The following is an 18,919-nucleotide window of genomic DNA, read 5'->3' on the forward strand; positions in this document are numbered from 1 at the left end:
GGAAGCGACTTGCCCAGTGTTACACAGCTCATCAAAAGGAAGAACCAGGATTCAAACCTATGTCTATCTGACTCCAAGGTCTTTTTGTTATATTGCATTGCCTCCTCACTGAAGGAGAACTGTTTACAATTTTCCTAAGATTTCTTGGCAATGTGGAAACTATTCAGGGCCTCGAAGATGTGGAACATGTCATTAAATGTGCAAATTGATTTGTGTTAAACGCAATGAATTTTGAGGGAATATTTCACAAATGGCTTCTTAAAGGTGCTATATTTAGTATTTGCATAGCACTATGACATGCCATGCTTTGGTACAGAGCAAATGTATTCCCATGAAAAATATTTATTGAACACTCCAGAGGCAAATGAAACCCCAAACTATGCTTTTTAAGAAAAATTTTTTTAACATCTTTATTGGAGTATAATTGATTTACAATGGTGTGTTAGCTTCTGCTGTATAACAAAGTGAATCAGCTATACATATACATATATCCCCATACCTCCTCCCTCTTGCATCTCCCTCCCACCCTCCTTACCCCATCCCCCTAGGTGATCACAAAGTATCGAGCTGATCTCCCTGTGCTATGAGGCTGCTTCCCACTAGCTATCTATTTTACATTTGGTAGTGTATATATGTCCATGCCACTCTCTCACTTCGTCCCAGCTTACCCTCCCCCCTTCCCGTGTCCTCAGGTCCATTCTGGACTTCTGTGACTTTATTCCTGTCCTGCCCCTAGGTTCTTCAGAACCATCTATTATTTTTTATTTTTTTAGATTCCATATATATGCGTTAGCATATGGTATTTTGTTTTTCTGTTTCTGACTTACTTCACTCTGTATGACAGACTCCAGGTCCATCCACATCACTACAAATATCTCAATTTCATTAATTTTTATGGCTGGAAGGGGAATGGTAGGCCACTGTGTCTGCTAACTATCTTTACCTAAAGGAAAAGTGAACTTCCTCTAATCTTCATGACAGGAGGTAGTTTTACAACTTGGTGTAAGATGCCCACTAAAGTTAGGCTCCTACCCTCTGGAAGCAATGGGAGATAAGGGTGCTGTCTCCCTTGATAATTGCATTTCAAAGGTATGACTCCCAGGTCTTTGAGAAAGATTGTCTTAGGAAGTCAAACTGGCAAAAGGCTTTTAACATTTTGCATCTCAAAGGGGCAGAGAAAGAATTTACAAGTTTTCTAAAGTAACTTAGTAAAACTCTAAGAAAAGAAAGGTCAAGGACCTCAAGTCAGGAAGAAACCTGTCTAAACTTGAATCAAGCTGTGGGGAAGGTTAAAGCTGTCTTGATCTTACCAAATCTATATTCACACATGTGTATTTGAGCTAATCTGTTGGCCTTTCACCAATAGTAGACTCTACTTCTGCCCGAGATTTCAAGTCCTTTTCTTTTATTCCAACTGACAATTCAACTGAAGGAGTTGCAGGGGTGAGGATCAAATGCCACATGCAGGGACTCATGATGGGTTTAAGTGCCTTGACATTTATTAGCGTAATCTAATGGGAGAGAATCTCTTCTGTTCTAACAGCTTCCGACAAGGCAGTTCCTCCTCTCAAATATCTGCTACAGTGTTTACAGCCCTCACAGGCAAGTCTTTTTCCATAAATCTAATTAAAATTCTTCACCTCCTATTTTAATGTTCTCCAACCTGCCCTTGGAAATCATCTCCTTCTCTTTCTCTGTGCAACTATTCTTTGTACGGTATAGGTGAAACATGAATTTCTCCCATTGTATTCATTTTTTCAGGCTAAATTTTTCCTGTCCTATCCTATGTCTTTTCCATAGTTGAATCATGTTTGTGCCATCATAGGTTAGTAGAAATATTTGGGAGCCAGAGAAATCCAGTCTCTCATCCTGGGTCCCCCACTTTTTTCTAGCTAGGGAGCCTTGGACAAAATTTCGGAGTCCCAGTTTCATCATTGTAAAGTAGAGCCAATAAAACTTATTTTGAAAGAGGAAGATTAAATGAAGCAATGTGTTGAGCACAAAGCAGATGTCTAATAAATACTAATGCCCTTCACCTTTCTTCTTTTCTCAATCGCCTACTTTATTTTATTTATTTATTTATTTTTTCGGTACGCGGGCCTCTCACTGTTGTGGCCTCTCCCGCTGTGGAGCACAGGCTCCGGACGTGCAGGCTCAGCGGCCATGGCTCACGGGCCCTGCCGCTCCGCGGCATGTGGGATCTTCCAGGACCGGGGCACGAACCCGTGTCCCCTGCATCGGCAGGCGGACTCTCAACCACTGCATCACCAGGGAAGCCCCGCCTACTTTATTTTAACCTAACACACTGGCCACTGACTCTTCTATACGGAGAGGAGAGACAAAAATAATTCACCAATACATACAGTTTTTGAGCTACCATTTCACTGATGGTGATGAACTCCACATAAAAGTCGTATAATATATTGCGAAGATTTGGAAATATCAGTCAATCCTTTAATTTATTAGAATAATGAGGTAACAATGTTGGAAACCAAATTATGGTTTGATGTGATTGATTTTAAAGGGGAATTAGAAAAAACATTTTTCATTCAATCTCTCTTAAAAACAAGTTAAATCAATTTCTTTAAGTTCATGAAGGCCAAAAGGGCTTGTAGATTCATTTCCACTCTCTGATAAAGAAAAATGTCACATGTAAATAGTGAGGGTATTTCCTTTGGTGAAGGGATATGGGGGAAGAAACTAGCTGATCTGTTACAGCGCAGATGCAGTACAGACATCAGTTTATGAACATCCCAAGTGATCATTCAACTCTTCCTTAAATCTAAAACAAAACAAATTCTCTTTTAAAAACTGAATGGTTTTTATCCTCATAAGACACGTGAGAATATTTCGATCAACTCTTTGGTGCTATGTTAACACAGGGTCAAAAACAGATAGGCAGCTGAGTAAAATGCAAATAAGCCTGTCCTTCCCAGAAAGCCAGACAATAGGTGTGTTTACTAAATGTATTATGTCCAAAATAGAATACATTGCCAGGGGCTCTAATAAGCTTATTGAATTCATTTTGATGAACTAATTATCTTGAAAATGCCCATCTCAACTTCCTTGATATTCAGAGTCATGTCCTCTTTATAGGGAAGTGTTAGACGGGCATCTGCTTCTGGTGCATTTCATCTTCCAGTCAACAAGGCATATATTGAGCATCTACCTGTGCAAAGCCATGCTTCAGTCCCTTTACTAGTCACTGTAAGAGACACAGAGATGTGGAAAACAAGGGTGCTTTCTTAGGAAATTTAAAATCTATCTGGGGATACAAAATGTAGAGAGGGACCTATAATATCAGGCATATTTCACATTTCATTTCTTTCTTGAGAATCACCACATTATTGCTTCATTGCTTGACCATTACCTCTTACTCTCTATTAGGTAAGGCAATCAAACGCAGAAGAAAACTAAGCATGTGTATAAAGGCTATGAATTGCTAAAACTTCTCTTCAGTGATGTTAAGAAGTCAAAGGTAACTTGATTGAAAGGCACAGCTGGTATTGAGGAGAGAGAATTAATATCTGAAAAGGGAGCAAATGCAAATAAATATATGATGGATTTTATAAAATATGAATAAGAATGAAAGGGATTCACAGTCACGAAATAATGTAAAGAATATAATTACATTTCCTGAGGTCCAACCTAAAGTAATTTGGAAATGTAATATTGTCTTTTAAGACTGTTGGTAACTAAGTACTTGCTCACTGCTTGAAGCTTTTACTAAATGAACTCGATACGCGATAGCACAAAGTAAAGACCCTAACCATTTTTACACTAACATATGTTTATTTCATACTAAAAAGTTCAAACCAGTTCAGAGTGGAGGCCTTCATCATGACTGTCCGCTTCACATCAGCTTTTCCTGTTCAGGTAGGCTTTGCACGTTGCAATTTACATTGTAATTCCAACACAGCTGTCGTTCACCTTCATTTGATCTGTGGAAAATCAAGAACCAATAGTGGCGATAGCCAAACAAAGTAAAGCAGAATTTGAGACGGGGGTGATGTAACTTGACCTTCTCTTATGATACACACACCTGCTATTATCACTTGGTCTGGGTTAAATGCTTTTAACTGAGCAACCGATCTGGTGGCACAGTGTTGTGTAACAGAGAAAATTACCTCCGGAGCAAGGCTGTTATGTGCCTTCATTTCAAATGGCACCTAGGTTTATTTTCACAGACCGACTGAAAAAAATAATAGAATCTGATCTAATAAGTGCTAATTTCAAAACCTGCTGGCTAAGACTCAGCTGCTTGACAAATTGAGTTTAAACAGAACCAGTTAGAAGGAATATCACTTTTGGGGGAAAAAAAAAGTAAATTTCTGATAAAGATACCCTCAGACAGAATTCAAACCTAGTCCTTTGGAAATAAAAGTATTAACTAGCAATGCACATGCATCAAAAGCTAAAGTTGATAGAAAGGACCCTTCCCAAAGACCTACTAGGCTTATCCCCATAAAAATTTCACACACACAGAAGCATGCACCATTAAATATTATTATTTAACTAAAAACCTCTTTGAGCATAGCCAAGCCTCAGCACCTGACACTATATAAGATTCAAACAAGCCATCTTGGAGAGGTGTGGGTTATGAAGGATAAGGACCCGCCCCCTCACCCCACCCCAGCACCTGGCATGGCTCTTCCTGTGGCTGGAGTGGGAATATGGTGCTGCCTAGCCCCCATCCCCCCCAAGCACCTGGGCCTCATGAAAACTGAGGCTCATTGTGTCCCCCGACACTCCCCCCCAAACACACAGGGGTTGCCTTGAGAGTTCCAAGCTGTCAGCTCAACTGTAAGAACAAACACAAATTAAAAATAAGAGGTTTAACTCTCCCTGTTGAAAATGGGGGAGAGATTTCCATCCCCTCATTTCTCTTAGAGCATTTACCTTAAAAAATTTATCATTGAGGGTACTTTTGCATCCTTTTGAAATGTATAAAAATCCTTTTGAAAACTAGATAAAGTTCTTGCCAGGTTTATGAACCAGAATCATCTTTCTCAAGGGCCTAGGAGCCCTGTCTTTGAAATGTTAACACCAAAGGAGATAGCACCTCTGTTTCCCAGTTTCCGTGGAAGGGTAGGGACCTAACTTCAGGGGGTCCCTTGCTCCAAGTAGCAAAACTAACTACAGTCATAAAAACAAGACATTTTTTGTCCTCTGGATAAGGCAATTAGCCAACAACACCCCAACTAGGAGGACAATTTAGGATGAACTATATATGACAAACTGTGCTATCAAGTCCTCTTACTTGAGGACTAGTTATTATTCATCTTGAAAACATGTATGTGACCTCTGGACAACATTAAATTCACCAACATTCTCTTTATAGGGGTCCCAGAAGGAGAAGAGAGAGAGAAAGGACACGAGAAAATATTTGAAGAGATTATAGATGAAAACTTCCCTAACATGGGAAAGGAAATAGCCACCCAAGTCCAGGAAGTGCAGAGAGTCCCAGTCAAGATTAACCCAAGGAGAAACAGGCTGAGACACATAGTAATTCAACTGATAAAAATTAAAGACAAAGAAAAATTATTGAAGGCAACAAGGGAAAAATGACAAATAATATACAAGGGAACTCCCATAAGGTTAACAGCTGATTTCTCAGCAGAAACTCTACAAGCCAGAAGGGAGTGGCATGATATACTCAAAGTGATAAAAGGGAAGAACCTACAAACAAGATTACTCTACCAGGCAAGGATCTCATTCAACGGAGAAATCAAAAGCTTTACAGACAAGCAAAAGCTGAGAGAGTTCAGCACCACCAAACCAGCTCTACAACAAATGCTAAAGGAACTTCTCTAAGTGGGAAACACAAGAGAAGAAGAGGACCTACAAAAACAAACCCAAAACAATTAAGAAAATGGTAATAGGAACAAACATATCAATAATTACCTTAAAGGTGAATGGATTAAATGTTCCAACCAAAAGACACAGGCTTGCTGAATGGATACAGAAACAAGACCTATATGCATGCTGTCTACAAAAGACCCACTTCAGACCTAGGGACACATACATACTGAAAGTGAGGGGATGGAAAAAGATATTCTATGCAAATGGAAATCAAAAGGAAGCTGGAGTAGCAATACTCATGTCAGATAAAATAGACTTTAAAATAAAGAATGTGACAGGAGACAAAGACGGAAAGTACATAATGATCAAGGGATCAATCTGAGATGAAGATATAACAATTATAAATATATATGCACCCAACATAGGAGCACTTCAATACATAAGGCAAAGGCTAACAGCTATAAAAGAGGAAATTGACAGTAACACAATAATAGTGGGGAAATTTTAACACCTCACTTACAACAATGGACAGATCATCCAGAGAGAAAATTAATAAGAAAACACAAGCTTTAAATGACACAATAGACCAGCTAGATTTAATTGATATTTATAGGACATTCCACCCCAAAACAGCAGATTACCTTTTCTTCTCAAGTGCACACAGAATATTCTCCAGGATAGATCACATCTTGGGTCACAAATCAAGTCTTGATAAATTTAAGAAAACTGAAATCATATCAAGCATCTTTTCTGACCACAACACAATGAGATTAGAAATCAACTACAGGGAAAAAAACGTAAAAAGCACAAACACATAGAGGCTAAACAATACATTACTAAATAACCAAGAGATTACTGAAGAAATCAGAGAGACAATAAAAAAATACCTAAAGACAAATGACAATGAAACATGATGATCCAAAACCTATGGGATGCAGCAAAAGCAGTCCTAAAAGGGAAGTTTATAGCAATGCAATCCTACCTCAAGAAACAAGACAAATCTCAAATAAACAATCTAACCTTACACCTAAAGGAACTAGAGAAAGAGGAACAAACAAAACCCAAGGTTAGTAGAAGGAAAGAAATCATAAAGATCAGAGCAGAAAAAAATGAAATAGAAACAAAGAAAACAATAGCAAAGGTCAATAAAACTTAAAGCTGAGAAGCTGTTTATCTTCTTTGAGAAGATAAACAAAACTGATGAACCTTTATACAGACTCATCAAGAAAACAGAGGGAGAGCACTCAAATCAATAAAATTAGAAATGAAAAAGGAGAAGTTACAACAGACACCACAGAAATACAAAGCAACATAAGAGACTATTACAAGCAACTCTATGCCAAGAGAGTTGCTGGAAGACAACCTGGAAGAAACGGACAAAGTCTTAGGAAGGTATAACCTTCTAAGACTGAACCAGGAAGAAATAGAAAATATGAACAGACCAATCACAAGTAATGAAAATGAAACTGTGATGAAAAATATTCCAACAAACAAAAGTCCAGGACCAGATGGCTTCACAGGTGAATTCTATCAAACATTTAGAGAAGAGCTAACACCCATCCTTCCCAAACTCTTCCAAAATCTCGCAGAGGAAGGAACACTCCCAAATTCATTCTTCAAGGCCACCATCGCCCTGATTCCAAAACCAGACAGAGGTACTACAGAAAAAGAAAATTACAGACTAATATCTCTGATGAAAATAGATGCAAAAATCCTCAACAAAATACTAGCAAACAGAATCCAACAACATAATAAAAGGGTCATACAACATGATCAAGTGGGATTTATCCCAGGGATGCAAGGATTCTTCAATATGCACAAATCAATCAGTGTGATACACCATATTAACAAATTGAAGAATAAAAACCGTATGATCATCTCAATAGATGCAGAAAAAGCTTTTGACAAAATTCAACACCCATTTATGGTAACAACTCTCCAGAAAGTGGGCATAGAGGGAAACAATCTCCACATAATAAAGGCCATATATGACAAACCCACAGCAAACATCATTCTCAATAGTGAAAATATGAAAACATTTCCTCTAAGATCAGGAAGAAGACAAGGATGTCCACTCTCACCACTATTATTCAACATAGTCTTGGAACTTCTATCCACGGCAATCAGAGAAGAAAAAGAAATAAAAGGAGTACAGATTGGAAAAGAAGAAGTAAAACTGTCACTGTTGGCAGATGACATGATACTATACATAAATAAACCTAAAGGTGCTACCAGAAAACCACTAGAGCTAATCAATGAATTTGGTAAATTTGCAGGATACAAAATTAATGCACAGAAATCTCTTGCATTCCTATACACTAACAATGAAAAATCAGAAAAAGATATTAAGGAAAGAATCCCATTTACCATCACATCACAAAGAATAAAATACCTAGGAATAAACCTACCTAAGGAGGTAAAAGACCTGTACTCAGAAAACTATAAGATACTGATGAAAGAAATCAAAGATGAAACAAACAGATGGAGAGATATACCATGTTCTTGGACTGAAGGAATCAATGTTGTGAAAATGACTATACTACCCAAAGCAATCTACAGATTCAGTGCAATCCCTATCAAATTACCAATGGCATTTTTTTCAGAACTAGAACAAAATATCTTAAAATTTGTATGGAGACATAAAGGACCCTGAATAGCCAAAGCAAACTTGAGGGAGAAAAATGGAGCTGAAGGAATCAAACTCCCTGACTTTAGAATATACTACAAAGCTACAGTAATCAAGACAACATGGCGAGCCTCCGGCTTCAGTCAGAGCACAGGGAGAGGACTGGAGGGATGAACACAGCCTGAAGGGGTTAGTGCACCATGGCTAGCTGAGAGGGAGTCTGGGAAAAAGTCTGGACCTGCCGAAGAGGCAAGAGACTTTTTCTTCCTGCTTTGTTTCCTGGTGCGCGAGGAGAGGAGATTAAGAGCACTGCTTAAAGGAGCTCCAGAGACAGGCGTGAGCCGCAGCTAACAGCGTGGATCCCAGAGACGGGCATGAGACGCTAAGGCAGCTGCTGCCACTACCAAGAAGCCTGTGTGTGAGTACAGGTCACTCTCCACACCTCCCATCTGGGGAGGCTGTGCAGCCTGCCACTGCCAGGGTCCCAGAATCCAGGGACAACTTCCCCGGGAGAACGCACGGCTTGCCTCAGGCTGGTGCAACGTCATGCCGGCCTCTGCTGCTGCAGGCTCACCCTGCACTCTGTACCCCTCCCTCCCCCTGGCCTGAGTGAGCCAGAGCCCCCGAATCCACGGCTCCTTTAACTCCATCCTGTCTGAGCGAAGAACAGACGCCCTCCGGCCTACACACAGAGGTGGGGCCAAATCCAAAGCTGAGCCCCGGGAGCTGTGCAAACAAAGAAGAGAAAGAGAAATCTCTCCCAGCAGCCTCAGGAGCAGCGGATTAAATCTCCACAATCAACTTGATGTACCCTGCATCTGTGGAATACCTGATAGACAACGAATCATCCAAAATTGAGGAGGTGGACTTTGAGAGTAAGATTTATTATTTTTTCCCCTTTTCCTCTTTTTGTGAGTGTGTATGATTCTGTGTGAGATATTGTCTGTATAGCTTTGCTTTCACCATTTGTCCCAGGGTTCTATCCGTCCGTCTGTCTTTTTTTTTTTTTTTTTACTTTTTAAAAAAGTTTTTCTTAATAATTATTTTTTATTTTAATAACTTTATTTTATTTTACGTTATTTTATTTTATCCTCTTTCTTTCTTTCTTTCTTTCTTTCTTTCTTTCTTTCTTTCTTTCTTTCTTTCTTTCTTTCTTTCTTTCTACTTTTTCTCCCTTTTATTCTGAGCCATGTGGATGAAAGGCTCTTGGTGCTGCAGCCAGCAGTCAGTGCAGTGCCTCTGAGGTGGGAGAGCCAAGGTCAGGACACTGGTCCACAAGAAACCTCCCAGCTGCACATAATATCAAACCGCGAAAAACTACCAGATATCTCCATCTCAACACCAACACCCAGCTTCACTCAATGACCAGCAAACTACGGTGCTGGACAACCTATGCCAAACAACTAGCAAGACAGGAACACAACCCCACTCATGAGCAAAGAGGCTGTCTAAAATCATAATAAGTCAACAGACACCCCAAAACACACTGCCAGACGTGGATCTGCCCAGAAGAAAGACAAGATCCAGCTTCATCCATCAGAACACAGGCATTAGTCCTCTCCACCAGGAAGCCTACATAACACACTGAACCAACTTTAGCCACTGGGGACAGACACTAAAAACAATGGAAACTACAAACCTGCAGCCTGAAAAAGGGAGACACCAAACACAGTAAGATAAGCAAAATGAGAAGACAGAAAAACACACAGCAGATGAAGGAGAAAGATAAAAAACCCACCAGACCCAACAAATGAAGAGGAAACAGGCAGTCTACCTGAAAAAGAACTCAGAATAATGATAGTAAAGATGATCCAAAATCTTGGAAATAGAATAGAGAAAATGCAAGGAACATTTAACAAGGACCAAGAACTAAAGATGAAACAAGCAATGATGAACAACACAATAAATGAAATTAAAAGTACTCTAGATGGGATCAATAGCAGAATAACTGAGGCAGAAGAACGGATAAGTGAGCTGGAAGATAAAATAGTGGAAATAACTACTGCAGAGCAGAATAAAGAAAAAAGAATGAAAAGACATGAGGACAGTCTCAGAGACCTCTGGGACACATTAAATGCACCAACATTCGAATTATAGGGGTTCCAGAAGAAGAAGAGAAAAAGAAAGGAACTGAGAAAATATTTGAAGAAATTAAAGCTGAAAACGTCCCTAATATGGGAAAGGATAAAGTTAATCAAGTCCAGAAGCACAGAGAGTCCCATGCAGGATAAATCCAAGGAGAAACACACCAAGACACATATTAATCAAACTGTCAAAAATAAATACAAAGAAAACATATTAAAAGCAGCAAGGGAAAAACAACAAATAACACACAAGGGAATCCCCATAAGGTTAACAGCTGATCTTTCAGCAGAAACTCTGCAAGCCAGAAGGGACTGGCAGGAAATATTTAAAGTGATGAAGGAGAAAGACCTACAACCAAGATTACTGTACCCAGCAAGGATCTCATTCAGATCTGATGGAGAAATTGAAACCTTTACAGACAGGCAAAAGCTGAGAGAGTTAAGCACCACCAAACCAGCTTTACAACAAATGCTAAAGGATCTTCTCTAGGCAAGAAATACAAGAGAAGGAAAAGACCTATAATAGCAAACCAAAAACAATTAAGAAAATGGGAATAGGAACATACATATCGATAATTGCCTTAAATGTAAATAAATGTTCCCACCAAAAGACACAGACTAGCTGAATGGATGCAAAAACAAGACCCATATATCTGCTGTCTACAAGAGACCCACTTCAGACCTAGAGACACATACAGACTGAAAGTGAGGGGACGGAAAAAGATATTCCACACAAATGGAAACCAAAAGAAAGCTGGAGTAGCATTTCTCATATCAGACAAAATAGGCTTTAAAATAAAGACTATTAGAAGAGACAAAGAAGGACACTACATAATGATCAAGGGATCGATCCAAGAAGAAGATATAACAATTGTAAACATTTATGCACCCAACATAGGAGCACCTCAATACATAAGGCAAATACTAACAGCCATAAAAGGGGAAATCGACAGTAACACATTCATAGTAGGGACTTTAACGTCCCACTTTCACCAATGGACAGATCATCCAAAATGAAAATAAATTGGGAAACAGAAGCTTAAATGGTACATTAAACAAAATGGACTTAATTGATATTTATAGGACATTCCATCCAAAAAACAACAGAATACACATTCTTCTCAAGTGCTCATGGAACATTCTCCAGGATAGATCATATCTTGGGTCAAAAATCAAGCCTTGGTAAATTTAAGAAAATTGAAATTGTATCAAGTATCTTTTCCGACCACAATGCTGTGAGACTAGATATCAATTACAGGAAAAGATCTGTTAAAAATACAAACACATGTAGGTTAAACAATACACTACTTAATAATGAAGTGATCAATGAAGAAATCAAAGAGGAAATCAAAAAATACCTAGAAACAAATGACAATGGAGACACGACGACCCAAAACCTATGGGATGCAGCAAAAGCAGTTCTAAGAGGGAAGCTTATAGCAATACAATCCTACCTTAAGAAACAGGAAACATCTCGAATAAACAACCTAACCTTGCACCTAAAGCAATTACAGAAAGAAAAACAAAAACCCACCAAAGTTAGCAGAAGGAAAGAAATCATAAAAATCAGATCACAAATAAATGAAAAAGAAATAAAGGAAATGATAGCAAAGATCAATAGAACTAAAAGCTGGTTCTTTGAGAAGATAAACAAAATTGATAAACCATTAGTAATACTTATCAGGAAAATAAGGAAGAGACTCAAATCAACAGAATTAGAAATGAAAAAGGATAAGTAACTACTGACACTACAGAAATACAAAAGATCATGAGAGATTACTACAAGCAACTATATGCCAATAAAATGGACAACCTGGAAGAAATGGACAAATTCTTAGAAATGCATAACCTGTCAAGACTGAATCAGAAACAAATAGAAAATATGAACAGACCAATCACAAGCACTGAAATTGAAACTGTGATTAAAAATCTTCCAACAAACAAAAGCCCAGGACCAGATGGCTTCACAGGCGAATTCTATCAAACATTTAGAGAAGAGCTAACACCTATCCTTCTCAAACTCTTCCAAAATATAGCAGAGAGAGGAACCCTCCCTAACCCATTCTATGAGGCCACCATCACCCTGATACCAAAGCCAGGCAAGGATGTCACAAACAAAGAAAACTACAGGCCAATATCACTGATGAACATAGATGCAAAAATCCTCAACAAAATACTAGCAAACAGAATCCAACAGCACATTAAAAGGATCATACACCATGATCAAGTGGGCTTTATTCCAGGAATGCAAGGATTCTTCAATATATGCAAATCAATCAATGTGATACACCATATTAACAAATTGAAAGAGAAAAACCATATGATCATCTCAATAGAGGCCGAGAAAGCTTTCGACAAAATTCAACAGCCATTTATGATAAAAACCCTCCAGAAAGTAGGCATAGAGGGAACTTTCCTCAACATCATAAAGGCCATATATGACAAACCCACAGCCAACATCAACGGTCCTCAACGGTGAAAAACTGAAAGCATTTCCACTAAGATCAAGAAGAAGACAAGGTTGCCTACTCTCACCACTATTATTCAACATAGTTTTGGAAGTTTTAGCCACAGAAATCAGAGAAGAAAAGGAAATAAAAGGAATGCAAATTGGAAAAGAAGAAGTAAAGTTGTCACTGTTTGCAGATGACATGATACTATACACAGAGAATCCTAACGATGCTACCAGAAAACTGCTAGAGCTAATCAATGAGTCTGGTAAAGTAGCAGGATACAAAATTAATGTACAGAAATCTCTGGCATTCCTATACACTAATGATGAAAAATCTGAAAGTGAAATCAAGAAAACACTCCTTTTTACCATTGCAACAAAAAGAATAAAATATCTAGGAATAAACCTACCTAAGGAGACAAAAGACCTGTATGCAGAAAATTATAAGACACTGATGAAAGAAATTAAAGATGATACAAATAGATGGAGAGATGTACCATGTTCTTGGACTGGAAGAATCAACATTGTGAAAATGACTCTACTACCCAACGGGATCTACAAATTCAATGCAATCCCTATCAAACTACCACGGGCATTTTTCACAGAACTAGAACCAAAAATTTCACAATTTGTGTGGAAACACAAAAGACCCTGAATAGGCATAGCAATATTGAGAACAAAAGTCGGAGCTGGAGGAATCAGGCTCGCAGACTTCAGACTATACTACAAAGCTACAGTAATCAAGCCAGTATGGTACTGGCACAAAAACAGAAAGATAGATCAATTGAACAGGAGAGAAAGCCCAGTGATAAACCCATGCACATATGGTCACCTTATCTTTGGTAAAGGAGGCAGGAATGTACAGTGGAGAAAGGACAACCCTTTCAATAAGTGGTGCTGGGAAAACTGGACAGGTACATGTAAAAGTATGAGATTAGATCACCCCCTAACACCATACACACAAAATAAGCTCAAAATGGATTAAAGCCCTAAATGTAAGGGCAGAAACTATCAAACTCTTAGAGGAAAACATAGGCAGAACACTCTATGACATAAATCACAGCAAGATCCTTTTTGACCCACCTGCCAGAGAAATGGAAATAAAAACAAAGATAAACAAATGGGACCTAATGAAACTTCAAAGCTTTTGCACAGCAAAGGAAACCATGAACAAGATGAAAAGACAACCCTCAGAATGGGAGAACATATTTGCAAATGAAGCAACTGACAAAGGATTAATCTCCAAAATTTACAAGCAGCTCATGCAGCTCAATAACAAAAAAACAAGCAACCCAATCCAAAAATGGACAGGAGACCTAAATAGACATTTCTCCAAAGAAGATATACAGACTGCCAACAAACACATGAAATAATGCTCAACATCATGAGTCATTAGAGAACTGGAAATCAAAACTACAATGAGATATCATCTCACACAAGTCAGCATGGCCATCATCAAAAAATCTAGAAACAATAAATGCTGGAGAGGGTGTGGAGAAAAGGGAACACTCTTGCACTGCTGGTAGGAATGTGAATTGGTACAGCCACTATGGAGAACAGTATGGAGGTTCCTTAAAAAACTACAAATAGATCTACCATATGACCCAGCAATCCCACTACTGGGCATATTCCCTGAGAAAACCATAATTCAAAAACAGTCATGTACCAAAATGTTCATTTCAGCTATATTTACAATAGGCAGGAGATGGAAACAACCTAAGTGTCCATCATCGGATGAATGGATATAGAAGATGTGGCACATATATACAATGGAATATTACTCAGCCATAAAAAGAAATGAAATTGAGCTATTTGTAATGAGGTGGATAGACCTAGAGTCTGTCATACAGAGTGAAGTAAGTCAGAAAGAGAAAGACAAATACTGTATGCTAACACATATATATGGAATTTAAGAAAAAAATGTCATGAAGAACCTAGGGGTAAGACGGGAATAAAGACACAGACCTACTAGAGAATGGACTTGAGGATATGGGGAGGGGGAAGGGTAATCTGGGACAAAGTGAGAGAGTGGCATGGACATATATATACTACCAAACCTAAAATAGATAGCTAGTGGGAAGCAGCCACATAGCACAGGGAGATCAGCTTGGTGCTTTGTGACCACATAGAGGGGTGTGATAGGGAAGGTGGGAGGGAGGGAGACTCAAGAGGGAAGAGATATTGGAACATATGTATATGTATAACTGATTCACTTTGTTATAAAGCAGAAACTAACACACCATTGTAAAGCAATTATACTCCAATAAAGATGTAAAAAAAAAAAAAGAAAAAGACAACATGGTACTGCCACAAAAACAGAAATATAGATCAATGGAACAGTGTAGAAAGCCCAGATATAAACCCACACACCTATGGTCAACTAATCTATGACAAAGGAGACAATGATATACAATGGAGAAAAGACTCTCTTCATAAGTGGTGCTGAGAGAACTGGACTGTTACATGTAAAAGAATAAAATTAGAACACTTCCTAACACAATACACAAAAATAAACTCCAAATGGATTAAAGATCTAAATGTGAGACAGGACACTATAAAACTCTTAGAGGAAAACATAGGAAGAGCACCCTTTGACATAAGTCACAGCAAGATCTTTTTTGATCTTGAGAAATGGAAATAAAATAAAAAATAAACAGATGGGACCTAAGGAAATTTAAAAGCAAAGGAAACCATAAACAAGATGAAAAGACAGTCCTCAGAATGGGAGAAAATATTTGCAAAGCAATCAACGGATAAAGGATTAATCTCCAAAATATATAAACATCTCATGCAGTTCAATATTAAAAGATAAAAAACCCAATCATAAAATGGGCAGAAGACCTAAATAGACATTTCTCCAAAGACATACAGATGGCCAAGAAGCAGATGAGAAGCTGTTCAACATCATTAACTATTAGAGAAATGCAAATCAAAACTACAATGAGGTATCACCTTACACCAGTTAGAATGGGTATCATCAGAAAATCTACAAACAACAAATGCTGGAGAGGGTGTGGAGAAAAGGGACCCCTCTTGCACTGTTGGTGGGAATGTAAATTGATACAGCCACTATGGAGAACAGTATGGAGGTTCCTTAAAAACTAGAAATACAATTACCATATGACCCGGCAATCCCACTACTGGGCATATATGCAGAGAAAACCATAATTCAAAAAGACACATGCACCTCAATGTTCATTGCAGCACTATTTACAATAGCCAGGTCATGGAAGCAACCTAAATGCCCATCGACAGACACAGGGATAGAGAAGATGTGGTACATATATACAATGGAATATCACTTAGCCATAAAAAGGAACGAAATTGGGTCGTTTGTTGAGACGTGGATGCGTCTAGAGACTGTCATACAGAGTGAAGTAAGTCAGAAAGAGGAAAACAAATATCGTATAAAATGCATATATGTGGAATCTAAAAAACGCTACAGATGAACCGATTTGCAAGGCAGAAATAGAGACACAGAGGTAGAGAACAAATGTATGGACACCAACGGGGGAAAGCAGGGAGGCAGCTGCGGTGGTGGTGGGATGAATTGGGAGATTGAGATTGACATATACGCACGAATATGTATAAAATAGATAACTAATAAAAACATGCTGTTTAAAAATAAAATTAATTTTTTTTTTTAAAAAGCATGTATGTGATGGGTTGTATGTGCTTGTGTAAAAAAAGGGCAGATTTCTGTCCTTGCAATCTCTTAGCAGATTGCCTGTGATGCACATTACACTCTCGTTTAATGCTTATTTAATAATAAAAGTGGTTTGTTTCTCAACTCTCTTTGTGAAGAGGATTCTTGGATTGGAAGATTTTTTTTCTTTTTGATTATATTTCCCTAACACAGGTAGGGTCCAATCGACCGCCTATGTAGCTGGAGTTTCAGCGGGGAACCCTCAGCCCAGATGACAGAGCTAAGATGTTTATTTACTCATCTACCCTGATCCCACCCCATTTCCCCTCCCTCAGTGTGAAGGAGATTTTGAGCTGTTCCTCTTTTCCTAAAATTGTACAAATATTCAGTGGCCTCTGTGCTGCCTTTAGACAGTAACCATGTTAGTCTCTTACATGTTAGATATTGCAGAGTCATTTATGAGCCAAAAAAACCGAAGTAAAACTTTGCTTATGTTAAAATTTTTTTGAAAATAGAATTTTTATACTTGGTAAATCCTAATACCTCAGATTTTAAATTAATTAATTAATTAATTAATTTTTGGCTGTATTGTGTCTTCATTGCTGCGCGGGCTTTCTCTAGTTGCGGCGAGCAGGGGCTACTTTTCATTGCGGTGTGCAGGCTTCTCATCGTGGTGGCCTCTCCTGTTGTGGAGCACGGGCTCTAGGTGCGTGGGCTTCAGTAGTCGTGGCTCGGGGGCTCTAGAGTGCAGGCTCAGTGCTTGTGGCGCACGGGCTTTTTTGCTCTGCGGTATGTGGGATATTCCCAGACAAGGGCTCAAACCTGTGTCCCCTGCATTGGCAGGCAGATTCTTAACCACTGTGCCACCAGGGAAGCCCAATACCCCAGATCTTTAAACAGAACAACAAGTATAGCGACAACCACCAGCACCTCAAACAGTTTCAGACCTATTCCTCTGGTCAAACATGGAGAAAAAATTTCTCCCTTCTCCTTATTGTTTTTAATTGTAGTAAAAAACAAAACACATAATATGAGATCTACTCACAATAATTTTTTAAACGTATAGTGCAATATTGTTAACTACATGAGTATTGTTGTACAGCAGATCTCTAGAACTTTTTCATTGTATGTGACATAAACTCTACACCCAATGAACAATAACTTCCCATTCCCCCCTGCCCCCAGCCTCTGGCCACCACTATTCTACTCTCTGCTTCTATAAATATGACTATTATAGATACCTCATATAAGTGTACTCATGCAGTATTTGTCTTTCTGTTGCTGGTTAATTTCATTTAGCATAATGTCCTCAAGTTTCATCCATGTTGTAGCATATGATAGATTTTCTACTTTGTTAAGGATGAGTAATATTCCACTGTATGTATATACCACATTTTCTTTATCCATTTATCCATAAATGGACATATAGGTTTTTTCCACCTCTTGGCTTTGCAAATAATGCTGCAGTGAATGCGGGAGTGCAAACCTCTCTCTGAGATCCTGTGTTCAAGTAGGATTGCTGGATCATACAGTAGTTCCTTTCATAATTTGTTGAGGAAACTCCATACTGTTTTCCGTAGGGGCTGCACATTTTACATTCCTAACAACTGTGCAAAAGTGTTTCAATTTCTCTACATCCTTTCCCGCACTTATTTTCTGTGATTTTGATAATGGCCATCCTAACAGGTGTGAGTTAATGTCTGATTGTGGTCTTGATTTGCATTTCCCTGATGACTGGTAATGTTGATCAGCTTTTCATATACCTGCTGGCAACTTGTATGTCTTCTTTGAGAAATGTTTATTCAAGATTTTTGATCATTTTTAAATTAAGTTATTTGGGTATTTTTGCTACTTAATTGTATGAGTTCCTTATATATATTTTTTATATTAACCCCTTATCTTATATATGGTTTGCAAATATATTTTCCCATTCTACAGGTTTCCTTTTCACTCTGTTAGTTGTTTCCTTCCCTTTATGCAGAAGCATTTTAGTTTGCTGTAGTCTCACTTGCCTACTTTTGCTTTTGTGGCTTGTGCTTTCCGTGTCATAGCCAAGAAATTATTGCCAAGACAAATGTCATCAAGGTTTCCCCCTATGTTTTCTTCTAATTTTATAGTTTCAGGTCTTTCCCTTAAGTCTTTTTTTTTTTTTTTCTGTACGCGGGCTTCTCACTGTTGTGGCCTCTCCCACTGTGGAGCACAGGCTCCGGACGCGCAGGCTCAGCGGCCATGGCTCATGGGCCCAGCCGCTCCGCGGCATGTGGGATCTTCCTGGACTGGGGCACGAACCTGTGTCCCCTGCATCAGCA

The 18,919-nt window shown here is 38.6% G+C and overlaps 1 long non-coding RNA gene across 1 annotated transcript in view; it reads right to left on the reverse strand.

The window, feature by feature from the left end:
- Positions 1-3,795: 3,795 nt before the first annotated feature.
- LOC137219024 (uncharacterized) overlaps positions 3,796-18,919 on the reverse strand; it is a 313,597-nt gene continuing 298,473 nt past the window's right edge. The window contains exon 4 of the long non-coding RNA XR_010940955.1: positions 3,796-3,941. This is a non-coding gene — a long non-coding RNA (uncharacterized lncRNA). The remainder of the gene's footprint in view (positions 3,942-18,919) is intronic.

Source organism: Pseudorca crassidens, chromosome 2, assembly GCF_039906515.1.
Source record: "Pseudorca crassidens isolate mPseCra1 chromosome 2, mPseCra1.hap1, whole genome shotgun sequence".
In the NCBI taxonomy this organism is placed as follows: Eukaryota; Metazoa; Chordata; class Mammalia; order Artiodactyla; family Delphinidae; genus Pseudorca; species Pseudorca crassidens.